The sequence below is a fragment of the Hyperolius riggenbachi genome, chromosome 5, assembly GCF_040937935.1.
Source record: "Hyperolius riggenbachi isolate aHypRig1 chromosome 5, aHypRig1.pri, whole genome shotgun sequence".
Classification (NCBI taxonomy): Eukaryota; Metazoa; Chordata; class Amphibia; order Anura; family Hyperoliidae; genus Hyperolius; species Hyperolius riggenbachi.
The window spans coordinates 363,250,811-363,266,245 of record NC_090650.1 but is presented as its reverse complement, the minus strand read 5'-3'; the positions used below and the strand labels follow the sequence as shown (position 1 = coordinate 363,266,245).

Here is a 15,435-nt window from a genome sequence, read left to right as displayed (position 1 = left end):
AAAATGTCAGAAACACCTGATTTGCTGCATGCTTGTTCAGGGTTTAGGGCTAAAAGTATTAGAGGCAGAGGATCTGCAGGTTAGCCAGGCAACTGGTATTGCTTAAAAGGAATAAATATGGCAGCCTCCATATACCTCTCACTACAGTTCTCCTTTAATGGAATGCTTGTAGGGGAAATGCTTGTCAGTTAACATGGAGAGGTCTCTTTGAAGACAAAGTACATGAAGATACCACACCTCATAGCCAGTGCTGTTACATCCGAATCATTGCATGCAGGGTTCACTCAATCCTAAAATGGTCTATTCTCCTTCATGCATTCCAGCATGAAATATTAGGGCAGACCAAAGAACGTCTGCTCAAACGTGAAGATAATTACGGAGTGCACATTATTAGACAATTGGCTTCCTTTCTGCAGACATGCCATTGGCTTTGTTTTGCACAGCTGTGGAGGAGTACAACCTTGTCTATTTGGAGAAGACAATAGAGGATGTATGTGTATGCGTGGTGTTTCCTGTAAAAAGTCATCATCTTAGGCCCCGTTCACACTTGCGTTTTGGCATGCAAACAGACCGGATCCGGATCGTATCAGGACCTGATCCGGATTGGAACCATACGGTTCCGATCCGGATCCGGTCCGGTTGCATCAGGACTGCTTCAGGCTGCCATCCGGATCCGTGGGGGAAAAAACAAACAACAAAATACCTTAAAATTTGTTGGGGTCTGCAGAAGGTGCGCCTGTAGAATCAGGTCCTCCGCTGTAGGCCTCACCTCCACCTCCAAAATACTGCCAAAACCGCTCCAGCACGTGTGTCACTGCTGCTCCACTCCAGATATGCTGGGCCCATGTGTCCCCATCCGAAATGGCCGCCATACATACGCATAGGAAGTGGGGTAGAACGTCCGGGGTTGTCTCCAGTGTGTTCTGTGCTTCCGTTTCCCATTGGTTTTCTATATCCGGATGGTGCAGTCAGGCTCCGGTCCGGGTGCGTGGGCCGGATAAGCCGGACCAAAAAATAGCGCATGTTGGAAAAGTGTCCGGCTCCGTACTGTACGGAACGGACGCGTATGAACGTCCGCATAGCCTTTGCATTGCTATGTGGAACGTACGTTCCGTTTGTACAGTATACGGTCCGGATCCGATCAGGCAGATCCGGACAGGGAACGCTAATGTGAACCGGGCCTATGTCGCTCCTGCCTTCTGTTCAAAAGGGCAATGCAGAAATCTATTCGAAATCTATGCTTAGTGTTTGGCAAGTCTTCTTCATAAAAAAAACAACAACAAAAAAACACATTTCAATTGACTTCCATTAAAATCATGGCAAAATTGCAGCAATCGCAGTTTTTTTTTTCTTTTAAACTGCATTCAAGGCTATTTTGCTGGACTTTTACCATGATTTTAATGCAAGTCAGTGGAAGCGTTTTTTAAAAGTGTTGATTGTTTGCTTCCAAATTGTTGGTGGGCAGTCAAGGAAGCAGGATAAACTATTGCGTTGTCCCTTTTCTACTGCTTCTTGGACTCCCCATTCATTTACATTGCTTATACCTCCCACACATGTATGATGTGGAACCATGTGGAAAATGTGTACAGAGGCATTTTGGGGTAGTAAAGAGGGGTAACCCCATTAACAAGTATGGAGTTGCCCTCAACCCCACCCCTCATTCTCCATTCTAGCGAGCAGCAGTGCTGAGCTGTGTGCACTGCTGCCAGTGCAAGCAATGTCCTAAGGATGCACACCTGCTCACTTTTTACACAGTTCGTGGTACTCCGCTTTTTGTATGGTCACTTTTAGGACATGAACATAACAAATTGGACACAACTGCAGCATTGCAGCACACAGCGGGAAACTAGTTTGTGATTTCTATGAGAGAGCATGCCACTGCGCATTGCAAAATGTACACATACTAATAAACAATCCAGAGCATGTATAGTGTGAATGGGCCCTAGGGCTAGCCCAGTCCAGCCGCACTAGGAACAAGGATTACTAAAAACATGACCACTCTAAGTGTATAAAATTAAAAACACTGAGTTGGTCTTGTACTAACTTCAGTGTGTTTATGTACCTGATTGGTTCCCTTAGGTTAGTTTCACAGTGGGATGTTAGGGAGGGAGGTTAAAGCGGACCTGAACCCAGAAGTCTTCTCTGCTCTAAAAAATACACAACAACATCATCATAACCTTTAAACAAAAAAATGTTTTACAGCTGATACAAATCCTAAAATAAATTTTCACTGTTTCTACTTCCTGATTCATGGAAGCCGACATATGGTTTTCAGCCAGTACTTTCAAATGGCCTTATCTGCCATCTCTGCCACAGGCAGTCATGTGACACGGGAGAGATCAACTTGTGATTAAACACAAATGAGGTGGAAATAAACCGGCTAAGATCTCTAAATACAAACCGGGTGCAATTTTCTGTTTTCCTTTCCTGTGCAAGAGTTCAGGTCCACTTTTAAAGAGACATTGCAACGCTGAAAGATGCAATGCACTGTTGAGCCTTGCAGTGGGACCTTAGCCTTACGGTGTAACGTGTTGCATTATGGTAATGCACTGCTGCAGTAAGTTACCAATAAATGCACACAAAAATAGGTACAGGGAAGCATACTTTTGTCTGTATGCTTCACTGTACTTATCTGTATGCGACATAACGCGGCGGTAAGTGCGGTACAACTTTTTTGTTTGCATTGTGTTCCTGTTAGGCTGTGTTCCCACTAAAGCAAAGAACGGACATTTTTGTCCTTTCTCCGCCTGTCGCTAATCAGACGGCGTTCACACTTGTTACACTGCGACCGATCTGTGAGATCTGTTGCAGTAAGTGGACCACAATTCTGTGCAGTCCGCACTAATCTCGGGCAGGATGTGTTCCCCCATGTAGCCTAAAGGGGAGCGCATCCGCCCTGGGCACCAGCTGGACCATCAGAGTAGACGTTACGCTGTCCGCTCCCACTGGTCCAGCAAAAGCAGAAACTGAGTCTAATGGCCCATACTCACGGGCTACAATTGTCGCCGCAACACGCGGCGCGCGCGTGTTGCGGCGACAGGTCGCCCGTGAGTATGGGCCGTCGCACGGGCGCGCACCCCGAACTGTCGCCGGTCGCTGATGTCGCCAGGCGATTGAAAGTTTCAATAGCCTGGCCACAGTCGCTGCCGCACCTCCGCCGCAACTGTCGCTAGTCCGCGTGAGTACGCGGACTAGCGACAGCAACCTCCATTGAGGTATGCGGAGCTTCCGGCGGGGGGAGGAGGAACGTCAGCGACAGCTTCCGTCGCACCTCTGGTCCCTCTTCCGCGTGTGTACGCGGAGGGACCTGGCGAGGAGCTGTCGCCCACACGCTCACGTGTGCTGGCGACAGGCCACTTTTGCTGCCCGTGAGTATGGGCCATAACGCAGGGGATGCAACGCCCCACTGTGAACCTAGCCTTTTACCTAGTATTTTACAAGTTTGTTGTTTTTTTTTTTTTGTCCACCTTCTCTCAAAACAAGCAATGGGGGTAGGAGGGAAGTTTATAAGATTGTATCTAGGAGAGTGTTTAACCAGCAGGCATAAGTGTGGGGGAGGAAGGAGTTGTAAAGTATAGATGTATATTTAAGCATCTCTGGTAATGTACAAGCCTATACAGATAAAATAAGCAAGGGAAGAAAAAAACGTACAGCATTCAGGTTTGTTAAGCAACCGTGCTCTCCTTTTCCTGTTGTATCTTGAAAAATATGGCTTGTTGATGAAGCTTGTTAGCTTGTTGACACAATAGCTACAGGAAGAAAAAAGCATCTAACCCTGGAAAAGTAAATATTTTAATACCACGGTGCTGGGATTTTGCATAGCGTAGCCGTGTGGGATAGTCACACTGCAGTTGTTGTTCTTTGGCTCTCAGCTAGTCTCCGCGTGTCACCCTTCAGCTTGGTTACATATTTTCTTTCCTAAACAATTGTCTGCCTGAATGTTTTTCAAGCCTGTCTGGTGATTCTCAGCCTCTTGCAGAGTCTCATACTGAAGTCATTGGACCAGGTAGTGGTGAACAGAAAGGAGCGCTACAAAGTGTCAGGACCACTTATCGGCTATGAGGGTTCTTTGACGTATTGAAAAGTCTGTACACAACTGCATGGCAGTCATTCCCTCTTCATACATGCCCTGCATTGTTCCCTCAGTCAGCTCACTGAGAAGACTGAAGGCTCAATGTTTACGGTATATAAGTACTGTCCTGTGTAATTTGAGCAAGAAGCTTTGAATCTGGACCATACCATTTATTGGCTGACTTGGAGTAAACCACAAAAAAGTAAGCTTTTGGCTAATAAGCCTTCTTCAGACTTTGTTCCTCTATATTAACAATATGTTAAAACACACAGCTTATATACAATGGACACTAGGAGGAGAATATTCTTTTGCAGACATAAAAAATGTAATTGGATGCCTTTTTATGCCTTTCAGTTATTGATGTCTGCAAAAGAATGTTCTCCTCCGAATATCCAGTGTACAGTATGTATGCTGTGTGTTTTTAACATTTTGTTAATATACAGGAACAAAGTCTGAAGAAGGCTTATTATCCAAATGCTTGCTTTCTGAGTTGCTTCATTTAAAATTAATTGTGGTTATGTACAGAAACATTGGGAGAAATGTTGTCTTTTTGTGTACTATGGCGACCATAATTGTTTTTATCAAGGAGTGTCTTGAAAAAATGACATTGTCATCAAGGTTGCCTTCACCCAGAAAAGTTTGAAAAACACTGAACTAAAGGAACAGATGGGACATCAAAAAGCAAAGGGTGGTGTTTTTCTTTTGTGAGCATGAAATAAAATCCAAATAGACTGCTGGTCTCTCTCCCACCCATAAGGTAATAAGTACTGTAGCTCTGTGTTAAAAAATAAAATAAAAAAAGCCATTTAAATTTCACCTTTTCCACAAAGGCAGTTAAAGGGAATGTCCAAGCAAAATAAAAAAATGAGTTTCACTTACCTGGGGCTTTTACCAGCCCCATGCAGCCATCCTGTGCCCTCGTAGTCACTCACTGCTGCTCCAGTCCCCCGCTGGCAGCTTGCCGACCTCCGAGGTCGGCGGGACGCATTGCGTACATTTTTACGCATTCCCGATAGTGCAGGAACATTAACACATACATTTTTACGCATTACTGGTTCAATGCGTACATTTTTACGCATATTTTTTTAACCAGTAATGCGTAAAAATGTATGTGTTAATGTTCCTGCACTAGCGGGAATGCGTAAGAAATGTACGCAATGCGTCCCGCCGACCTCCGAGGTCGGCAAGCTGCCAACGGGGGACTGGAGCAGCAGTGAGTGACTACGAGGGCACAGGATGGCTGCATGGGGCTGGTAGAAGCCCCAGGTAAGTGAAACTCATTTTTTTATTTTGCTTGGACATTCCCTTTAAGACCACTTAGCAAGGTGCTATGAAGCAGATAGACGTTGAAGTACTGAGTGGCAATACTTCTGTCTGATAATTATCACTGGATTGAGCTTAAAAGTTGCTGAAGAGAAGTTTTCAATAAATGAAGGAAAGTTTGGGTGCTGAAGCCATGAATTAACTATGAAAGGTGTTTTACAGTAGAGCATATAGGACAATCTAACACTTATGCCAGGATCCTTCTACTAGACTTTAGCTCGGCTTTTAACACCATCTGCCCCCGCATACTGCAGAGCAATCTGGAAGAGCTAAATGTACATCCCACCCTTCGCCTGTGGATCACTGACTTCCTGACCAACAGGTCTCAAGTCGTGAAGCTATGGGATATCATCTCTCAACCAAGGGTAACAAACACGGGGGCCCCACAAGGCTGTGTCTTATCACCGATCCTATTCTCCCTCTACACAAACAACTGTAGATCCAGGGCAAACTCTGTCAAGGTCATCAAATTTGCGGATGACACCACCATCGTTGGCCTGGTGACCAACAACGACGAACAGGACTACCGCCGGGAGGTCGACAGAATATGCCAGTGGTGCAGGGATAACAGACTGGTCCTTAACACAGCCAAAACTGTTGAGGTGATAGTAGACTTCAGGAGGCATGCTCCCGCCCCCCCCACCAATCCACATTGATGGCTTTGAAGCTGAGCGAGTGGCCAGCGTTCGCCTCCTGGGCACCACCATCTCAAATGACTTGACCTGGAAGGAAAACACCACCTTAACTCAAAGGAAAGCCCAGCAGAGGCTGTTCTTCCTCCGACAACTGAAGAAGTTCGGCATGGCCCAGGAATTGCTGACGAACTTCTACACTGCCACCATAGAGTCCGTCCTCTGCTCTTCGATCCTTGTATGGTACGCTGGATCGTCCAACAGGGATAGATACAAACTTCAGAGGATCATTAGATCGGCGGAAAGGATCATTGGGAGACCACTCCCCTCACTCGACTGCCTACATATCTCCAGGCTACGCTCCAGAGCAATGAAGATTGCCGGTGACCCCTCACACCCTGGTCACCGCTTTTTCACCCGTCTACCGTCAGGCCGCAGGTTCCGAGCCATCTACGCAAAAACTTCGAGGCACAGTAACTCCTTTTTCCCATCTGCTGTCAACCTCCTGAACTCACTTGACTGAACTAGCGAACATAACTCTATGCTGAATCTGGACACTGACACTGATCACTTTACTGTATTCTATTGCCCATTTTGCTCCCCTGTTTTTGTATATAGTACGGACTGTTCTGCACTTTTTGTCTCTGCATGTTTGTCATTTTGTACTGCCTGTGTTTACTATGAGCAAGTGTAAGGTGCCAAAACCAATTCCGGGCATGACCCAGTCGTGCTTGGCGAATAAATTTTGATTCTGATTCTGAATATAGGAGCATATAGACAAAGAAGTAGTGATGAGACTTGTTCAGTGTTCTTTGTGAAGCACTGTGGAAAAAAAAAATTCCTTGACAGCATGAACTTTTAACGTATACATCCATTGAATGGTACAGTTTGTGCAGCACTCTTACTGACAGCTGAATGAATCATGTTGTGATTTTTTTTTTCTTTTATGGCTTCTTATTGTTTTGGTGTGGAAACACGTGCGAGTCATTTTTGGAATGGACAGAAGCTGAACAAAGGAAGTTTCCCTTACACGTGATAAGACATCCTTCAGGACAGCAAAGATGTATGGGCAGATAAACAGGAAAATGGCTTGAGGAGCAGCTTGCCCCGCAGGATGTGAGGGGTTTCTGGAGGTGTCAAGGGAAGTGTGGGCTCTCATTTGAGGGGTTTAACATCTGAAAGAACGCACATGTTTCTGCAATATTGACGTCGCCTCCGCTTTCCTCCATAGCATTCCTCATAGGGATAGATAGATGTGAGGAAACTGTGAAGGGACCAGAAAGGACGTGGATAACAATCTTCATTTGTCACACTTTTGTCTTCCAAAATGTAAACATACTGGAAACCTAGGATGGGATGTAAACTGTGTTTAGCATGGAGGCTTCATTACATCAGCTTTATGATGAAAGCGTCATTCCAACCACACGTCATATAACAAGTTTAGTTGCATGCGGGTACTTTTAGGTTTCAATGTTAACCTCCCTGGTGTTCAATTTCCTCAGGATTTCTCTGCAAAAAGTGATCCAATTAATTTTCACAACCTTTTTTTCCTGTAACTTGCCAAAATGTGTCAAGCAAGGGTCTAGTATACAGTGCAGTAGAGTATTGAAGTGTATGCACGTCAATACTGTTAACATCATGTTTTGTATTGACGTGTATAACCATCAATACTGCTAGGAAGGTTAAAGTGAACCGAACAGCATTTTTAGCCCACAGGGCATCTCAGTAGCACATTAAAAATGCATACTAACAATGTGGCTCATTACTAAAAAAAATTTAAATTCTACCTCCTTCTTTTTACATTTAAATGTTTTGTAAGAGGCTTTTATTGCTTTGCTTACAGGGAAAGAGCAGGCAGATAAGGACTGCTGTAATTAGCAGTAGCAATGAGCAAAAAAAGGCGTTCATCGGCAGCAAGGGTGGGGAGATAGGACACAGGACTTCAAACAGTTTAGAGAGTCACATTTGATTACATTCACACCTTCCCCTGTATAAACAAGGGTGAAGGGGAGGGGGAAATTGCAGCTCCTACAGCTATTAGATACCAGGACAAACTGCAGAAAAAAAAAAGCTTCTTGGATCAGTTTAATGACTGAAATTATTTCAGATTCTCGTTATTCTCCACTAGCTGGCTGTGACCATTCCAGAGAGAGCCTGATCATCCACTAGGCAATGCTATGCAGCTGCCTAGGGCAGGGAGAGAGTCTAGGGGCCCAGTGAATGCTCTCCCCCACCAAATCTTACTAAAAGAAGTCAGGTAACCATAAGTGGTGGGCAAAACCCTTCTTGCCTAGTGCCCCATTGCATCTTAATCCATATCTGATCCCAGATGTCACATGTATGATAGATTTCAATCCTCAGAGTTGAAGTTGAAGGGCATTCCAGTAACTTACCCTATTAAGACAATATTTATACAGGAATTGGATTCACACAGAACAGTGCAGGCTTTGGACACAGTGGTTTGTGGACTGCACTTTTAGGTTCTAATGAAAGCAATTTTTATTTCTAAAATCGGGGTTTACCTTGGCAGCATGTTTTTTCCTTTGTGTAGCTCGGGCTAGTCACGTCTGAAGGGAATTTACAATTTCCAAATGTGATGCTGGGAATACACGAGTCGATCCGGCGGCTCGACTAGCCGCCGGATCGACTCCGGCCGCGTCCCTGCCGCCTTCTGGATCGATTACCGCTCCTCCCTGCGGGTGCTTCCTTATCTTCCGCTCGATTCCCCGCTATTGTCCGCCCGCGGGGATCGAGCAGGGAATGGATCCGGCGGGTCATCGGACCTGTCGGAAATTATCAATCGAGCCATCAGCGGCTCGATTGATAAGGGCGCATCGACCCGTGTATGCCCAGCATAGCTCACAGCCCATGTGCAGCTACACCTAATTACAGCTTTCTGCAGTCCACAAGAGCCATATAGCTGGTAAAGGAGATGGCTAGCAGGCTGGTTGCTGCACTACATTAAAGGGAACCTAAACTGAGAGGGAAGTGGCTGTTTCATTATAACCACTTAAAGAGGAACTCCAGTGAAAATAATGTAGTAAAAAAAGTGCTTCATTTTTTACCATAATTATGTATAAATGATTTAGTCAGTGTTTGCTCATTGTAAAATCTTTCCTCTCCTCTTTACATTCTGACATTTATTACATGGTGACATTTGTACTGTGGGCAGGTTATGTAGCTGCTCCTAGCTGTTTTGGCTGTAAGAGACAGCTGTAAACAGCTAATTCCTGTCTGTGAACCTTGTTACATTGTAACAAACTGCCAAAAGTACCGCAGTACTCAGAGCTTCTTGTGGGAGGGGTTTCAGCACAAAATCAGTCATACAGCGCCCCCTGATGGGTCTGTTTGTGAAAAGCATTATATTTCTCATGTAAAAGGGGGTATCAGCTACTGATTGGGATAAAGTTCAATTCTAGGTTGGAGTTTCTCTTTAAGGACCGGCCAGTTTTTATATGATCTGTGCTGGGTGGGCTCTTCAGCCCTCAGCACAGATCAGGTTGCAGGTAGAGCGATCAGACTCCCCCACCCCCTATTTTTTCCACTAGGGGGATGTCCTGTTCGGTGGGGTCTGATCGCCGCCACCTGTTTGTGCCTAGCGGGGGGGGGGGGGGGGGGGGGGCGCTATTCCCCCCCCCCCTCCCTCTCCTTACCTCCTTCTCCTTCGCAATGTAGGTGGTACAGGACAGCGATCCGTCCTGTACCGCCTCAGATAGGCTTCAGCCTATCAGATGGCAGCGATCCCCGGCCAATAAGAAGCCGGGGATCACCGATCTCCTTTACGGCGCTGCTGTGACAGCAGCGCTGTACAATGTAAACACGGGATTACGTCCCCGGGTGTTTACATTTAGCCTACAAGCCGCGATCGGAGGCTCGCCGGCTGTTCACGGAGGCCCCCACCGTGAGCTGACAGGAAATGGGCGCTCGGCCATAGAAACCTATCGGCGTTGGCTGGTTGTTAAGTGGTTAAACAATACCAGTTGCTTGGCAGTCCTGCTGAACTCTTTGGCTGCAATAGTGGCTGAATAACACACCTGAAACAAGCATGCAGCTAATCCAGTCTGACTTCAGTCAGAGCATCTTATCTGCATGCTTGTTCAGGGGATGTGGCTAAAAGTATTGGATAAAAGTATTAGATACACAGGATCAGCAGGAGAGTCAGGCAACTGGTATTATTCTAAAATGAAAAATCCACATCCTTCTCAATTTAGGTTCCCTTTAAAGAGACTCCGTAACAAAATTTGCATCCGGTTTTTTATCATCCTACAAGTTCAAAAAGCTATTCTAATGTGTTCTGGCTTACTGCAGCACTTTATACTATCACTGTCTCTGTAATAAATCAATGTATCTTTCCCCTGTCAGACTTGTCGGCCTGTGTCTGGAAGGCTGCCAAGTTCTTCAGTGTTGTGGTTCTGCTATGAACTCCCCCTTCCAGGCCCCTCTATGCACACTGCCTGTGTGTTATTTAGGATTAGAGCAGCTTCTCTCTTCTCTCTTATCTTTTACAAGCTGGATAAATCGTCCTCTGAGCTGGCTGGGCTTTCACATACTGAAGAATTACAGACAAGGGCAAAGCTGTTTGCAGGAAGAAACGAGCAGCCTGAAATTTCAGTGCATGAGAACTGCAGGGGTAAAGAAACACACAAATGATCTCTTGAGATTCAAAAGGAAGGCTGTATACAGCCTGCTTGTGTATGGATGTATTTTCTATGTGTGGACATACTGTACATCAACCTACTTCCTGTTTTGGTGGCCATTTTGTTTGTTTATAAACAAACTTTTTAAAACTGTTTTTAACCACTTTTAATGCGGCGAGGAGCGGCGCAATTGTGTCAGAGGGTAATAGGAGATGCCCCCTAATGCACTGGTATGTTTACTTTTGTGCAATTTTAACAATACAGATTCTCTTTAAGGGCCCTTTTCCACCTGCAGTCGCTAGCGTTCACGCTGAACGCTAGCGATTGCTGAATCGCAAAACCGGCGATTCCCCGACGTTCGCGGCCGCGATTTTGCTATGCTATGCACTGCATAGCAAAATCGCGGCAAATATCGCTCCGCCGCGCGTTCGCGTTCCCGTCAAAAGCGAATCGCGGTAGTGGAAATGACCTACCGCGATTCCTATGTTAAAAAGCAAACCGTAGCGATTGTAAAATCGCTAGCGGTTTGCGTTTTTGCGATTCAGCCAGCGCTGGTGGAAAAGGGCCCTAAGTTGTAGTACACAGGAAAAAAAATCTTAACCTGTAGCTACTGAACCTCTTTGTATTGTTCATTCATTAAATCTCACATCCTCTTATAATGGCAGGTTATTCAGTAGGTTTTTAGTGTTTTGACTGTACATTTGATAAATATGTAGGCTGTATTTATAGGTTACTTGTAATGGTGTTTTCATTAATTACTATGTTGCTAATTGGGAGTACATATAATTATTACTGTTGTGCAGTTACAAATCGGACCCAATTTACTTTCATTTACAAGGTCTAAACATATATTCTTTGTTTGTTTGTTTTTGTTTTGTTTTTTAAATTATATTTTAAATAGATTAAAAAAAAAAACCCCAATCAATCACTTCTAGAGAGTGGATGAAGTCAGTGATTCTCTGCACTCAAACTGGTTAGTCCCTTTCTATTTTTCAGCACAGGAACAATTAAAATACTGGAGCTGTTATCTGTACAACAGAGCTTCTTTTGAGCTTGTCCACTAGTGAGAGACAGCTTGAGATAAGGTTTTACTGCAGGAAAGTTCAAAGGGTAATTAGCGCTGCTCTGTTTTACAGCTTAAAGCAGACCTGAACCCAGAACTTCCTCTCTGCTCTAAAAGATACGCAAAAGCATAATAATCTTTAAAGAAAAACATGTCTTTGTTACAGTGGATACAATCCTACAATAAATCTGCAGTGTTTCTACGTCCTGCTTTCATGGAAGCAAACATATTGTTAACATTCTGTGCTGTAAAATTAGTTTATCTGCAGTGGCAGTCTGATGACATAGAGGAGAGATCAAATTACAACTTGTGATCAGACACAGATGAGGGGGAATTAGGCAAAACTCTCTAAATACACACAGGGTGCATTATATTATATTTTCCTTCTGTCCTGTGCAAGAGTTCAGGTTTACTGTAAAAGAAAAAAAACCTGTAGATTCTAAACTGCAACTGTGACAGAATGGTGCAATGTTTTAAATAAAGCTATATAACCAAAAATAAAAATGAGACTTTTTGTTTTTCTTTGCTGCTAATGTTCCACATATTATCCGTATTACAAATATAATGTATTATCTCATACGTTTATTTTCACTTCAGGTTCACTTTAGGCATTCTGTATTTTTTATTTTAGTGTTTTTTTTTCACTAAGGGAAGCTATTTCTGAAGTACTGAAGTTCACGAAGCACCACGATTTTAAAAGCGATTCCTGGAGTAATGGCCGATTTGCAGCCATTGAATGCAGTCGTCCTGGAATTGCTCTGAAAATGCTGCATGCAGCACTTTGTAATTGCTCCATGATTGCAATACTGCAGGTGGAACCACTGTCATAGGGTTCCACCATTGCAGCGATTTGCCGATTGTCCCCTGGCCTGATGCATGTTGTACACTGACTGATTTACATTGTATCAGTGTCATATGGCATACTGACGTTTGTGAGATGCTGTGTGTCTCACTCCGTGACCTTGTAACACTGCCATTATTCAGACTCCATTCATTTACATGTTGTACTACATGTCTGTTCCATTTCAATACTAAATACCATTGATCATTGAGCACAACCCTGTTTGGCTTTTTGCAGAAAGCTATGAAAAGACTCTGGTAAATGTCTAAGCACTTTAATGCTAGTTGTGACATTTTGTAATACGCTTTATGGCTGTTGCCAGATCTGCTTCGTTCCATAGACACAGCTGGCTAGACTCGGAGAAGATTCAGATCCCAGGTATCCATTTTTGGACATTCCTCAACATACGTAAATTCAATATACATGAAAGGAGAGCGAGTCACTGATTCATAAACGCCCTTTAATCCAGCTGGATAGTCAGTGGTACAGAATAGTGGGGTTGTCAGAGCCTAACAGCTGTTTCGCAGGCTAAACCTGCTTCTTTTGCCTCTGAAGAAGCAGGTTTAGCCTGAAACAGCTTTCAAGCCCTGACAACCCCACTGTTCTGTACCACTGTGACTACCCAGCTGGGTTAAAGGACCTTTAGGAAGCAGTGCCTTGCTCTCTTTTCTCCTTTCATGTGATTATTACTTGCTGGGAGCACGCTGCTACCTCCTTAAACCAGCTGGTCCGCTCTGCTGCATACTGGTGCTGGTATCTTTGCTCAGTTTGACGCATAAATTCCATATACATAGACAAAGAATGCTGGCACTAGATAACCGACAGTGTCCAATGAAGCTCGAAACCTGATACCTGTGCACACACTGAAAGCAGTTTCTGAATGCCAATAGTAGGAGAGCCAAGCACATAGGGATACAACTTCAATACTCTATTTACCATCAATGGGTTAGACACAAGGCAGACATAGACAAGGCAGTGGGGGTAGGTACACCTATCATCACTGCCTTGTCTATGGCCTTGCGTCTTTACCACTGATGGTAAATAAAGCATTGAAGTTTTACCCTATGTGCCCGGCTCTCCTCCTATTGGCATACATAAATTCACCCCTTCCTTATAACCTGCCCTTATTGTATTTAGCAAAGTCTATTCATTCTGTCTATAAACTAACTTGCTGATTCTTTCTGGACTGGTTTTGATTTACAAATTGAAGTGCAAATAGAAATGTGGCTAAATGGCGCAGCTACCCAGAGCAGCCTCTGTTCTCATCTGCAGAACAAAGCCAAGCTTCTGAATGGTTGCACTTTGCTACAGCTTTTTTTTTTATTGTACACCTTTCTTTGCTAAGGTCATCAGGCCATGTATGGGCAGATCGACCATTAGACAGATTTCTCTCAGATAGAATCTGATCGAAGAGAGATCTGTTTCCTGCCCGTACACTGCAGACTGATTTCCGATAGATTTAATCATGAAATCTAAAAGGAATTGGCCTAGCGACGCCACCTTACTGCCTCCCACCCGGTGGGCCTTCTCCCAGACTTCTTCACCGTCGCTGCCATGTCCATCGGTGCCTGTACCCTGTGGCGCGTTACACATGTGATATAGCCACTTGCGGTGACAGTGGAGGAGGCTGTGAGTCAATCCAACGGACAGGTGAAAAGGGGGTGTTTATATTTAATGTATAACGTTCACAGTTCACACACCTTGAAGGCCTAACTTTAGACCTTAGTGCCAGCGCTCAACTGCAGCAGGTACACCACTCCTGGGTGTTTACATTTGGGTGGATAGTGGTGGCCAGGAGTCTGCCTACGTCCATCGGCATGATATTGCACTCCACTACAGCCACGTACCCGATCAAGCAAGTGCAACTGAGATTTTACAGCATGTCAGATCAAAACATTGATCTTGCAGATGTGTTGCGGCACTGATTATCAAATCCGGTGGTCGCTGGGGCAAAATCCAAAATCGGGAGATGTATGGCCGCCTTGACTCTCCCACTTTGACTAAGAGGAGTGTTTGACGTATAGTACTTTTTTTCAGTCCCGGGGTTCAACTTTAAAATGCCAAAAACTATTCAATAATCACATCCAGTGACTCCTGAAAAGTGGTCATTTACAATTGCAGGTGAAATTGTTTTAATGGACCACTGTAGTGCAGGTTTTGACACTCTCTATTAGCACCTATGGTGATTCGCCAGATAACAAATCTGCACAAAGCAATGGGTTTAGAAAGAGCTGCTCTTAGTGTTCCCCTGGCCTAATAGAGAAGTTGAAAAGTGCATTACTGACCCTTTTTTCAGATGATGAATATTGAGTACTTTATTCTTCTGTCATTGCATGAATGATTATAGGAGTATTATTATTATTGATTTATAAAGCATCAACATATTCTTTGGCGCTGTGCAAAGAAAACAAACATGGGTACATAATGATACAGACAATGGTATACATCAAATATAGTCACTGGTACAAAATACAGAAATGGGGATTACAATTATGAATAAAATGTATAACCAAGTGCTAGCTAAAGACTGAGTAACACATTCCAAGACACAAAAGGGTGAGAGAGCCCTGCCCTTGCAAGCTTACAATCTAAAGCAGTGGTCCTCAAACTAAGGCCCGCGGGCTGAATGTTGCCCCCTGAGGCTTTTTACTGGCCCCCCACCCACAAAATGTATTATTTATAGATGCGGTCAGCTACATCTTTAAATATTGGTGGTCCGCATATAGCATAGCAGTGCTGGCACCACCCATCCACATGGAAGCCAGAAAGCAGTAATTTGCTGGTTTCCAATCAAATTCCACATCAGGTGACACTGTTGTCCAATTGGACTGCAGGTTGTCACCTGGGTATGCTTTACTGTCTGTCCC

General features: G+C 44.3%; 1 protein-coding gene across 1 annotated transcript in view; it reads left to right on the top strand.

Annotated features, from left to right (window-relative positions):
* Positions 1-15,435, top strand: part of JPH1 (junctophilin 1) — a 173,746-nt gene that overhangs the window by 26,511 nt on the left and 131,800 nt on the right. The window lies entirely within an intron of this gene.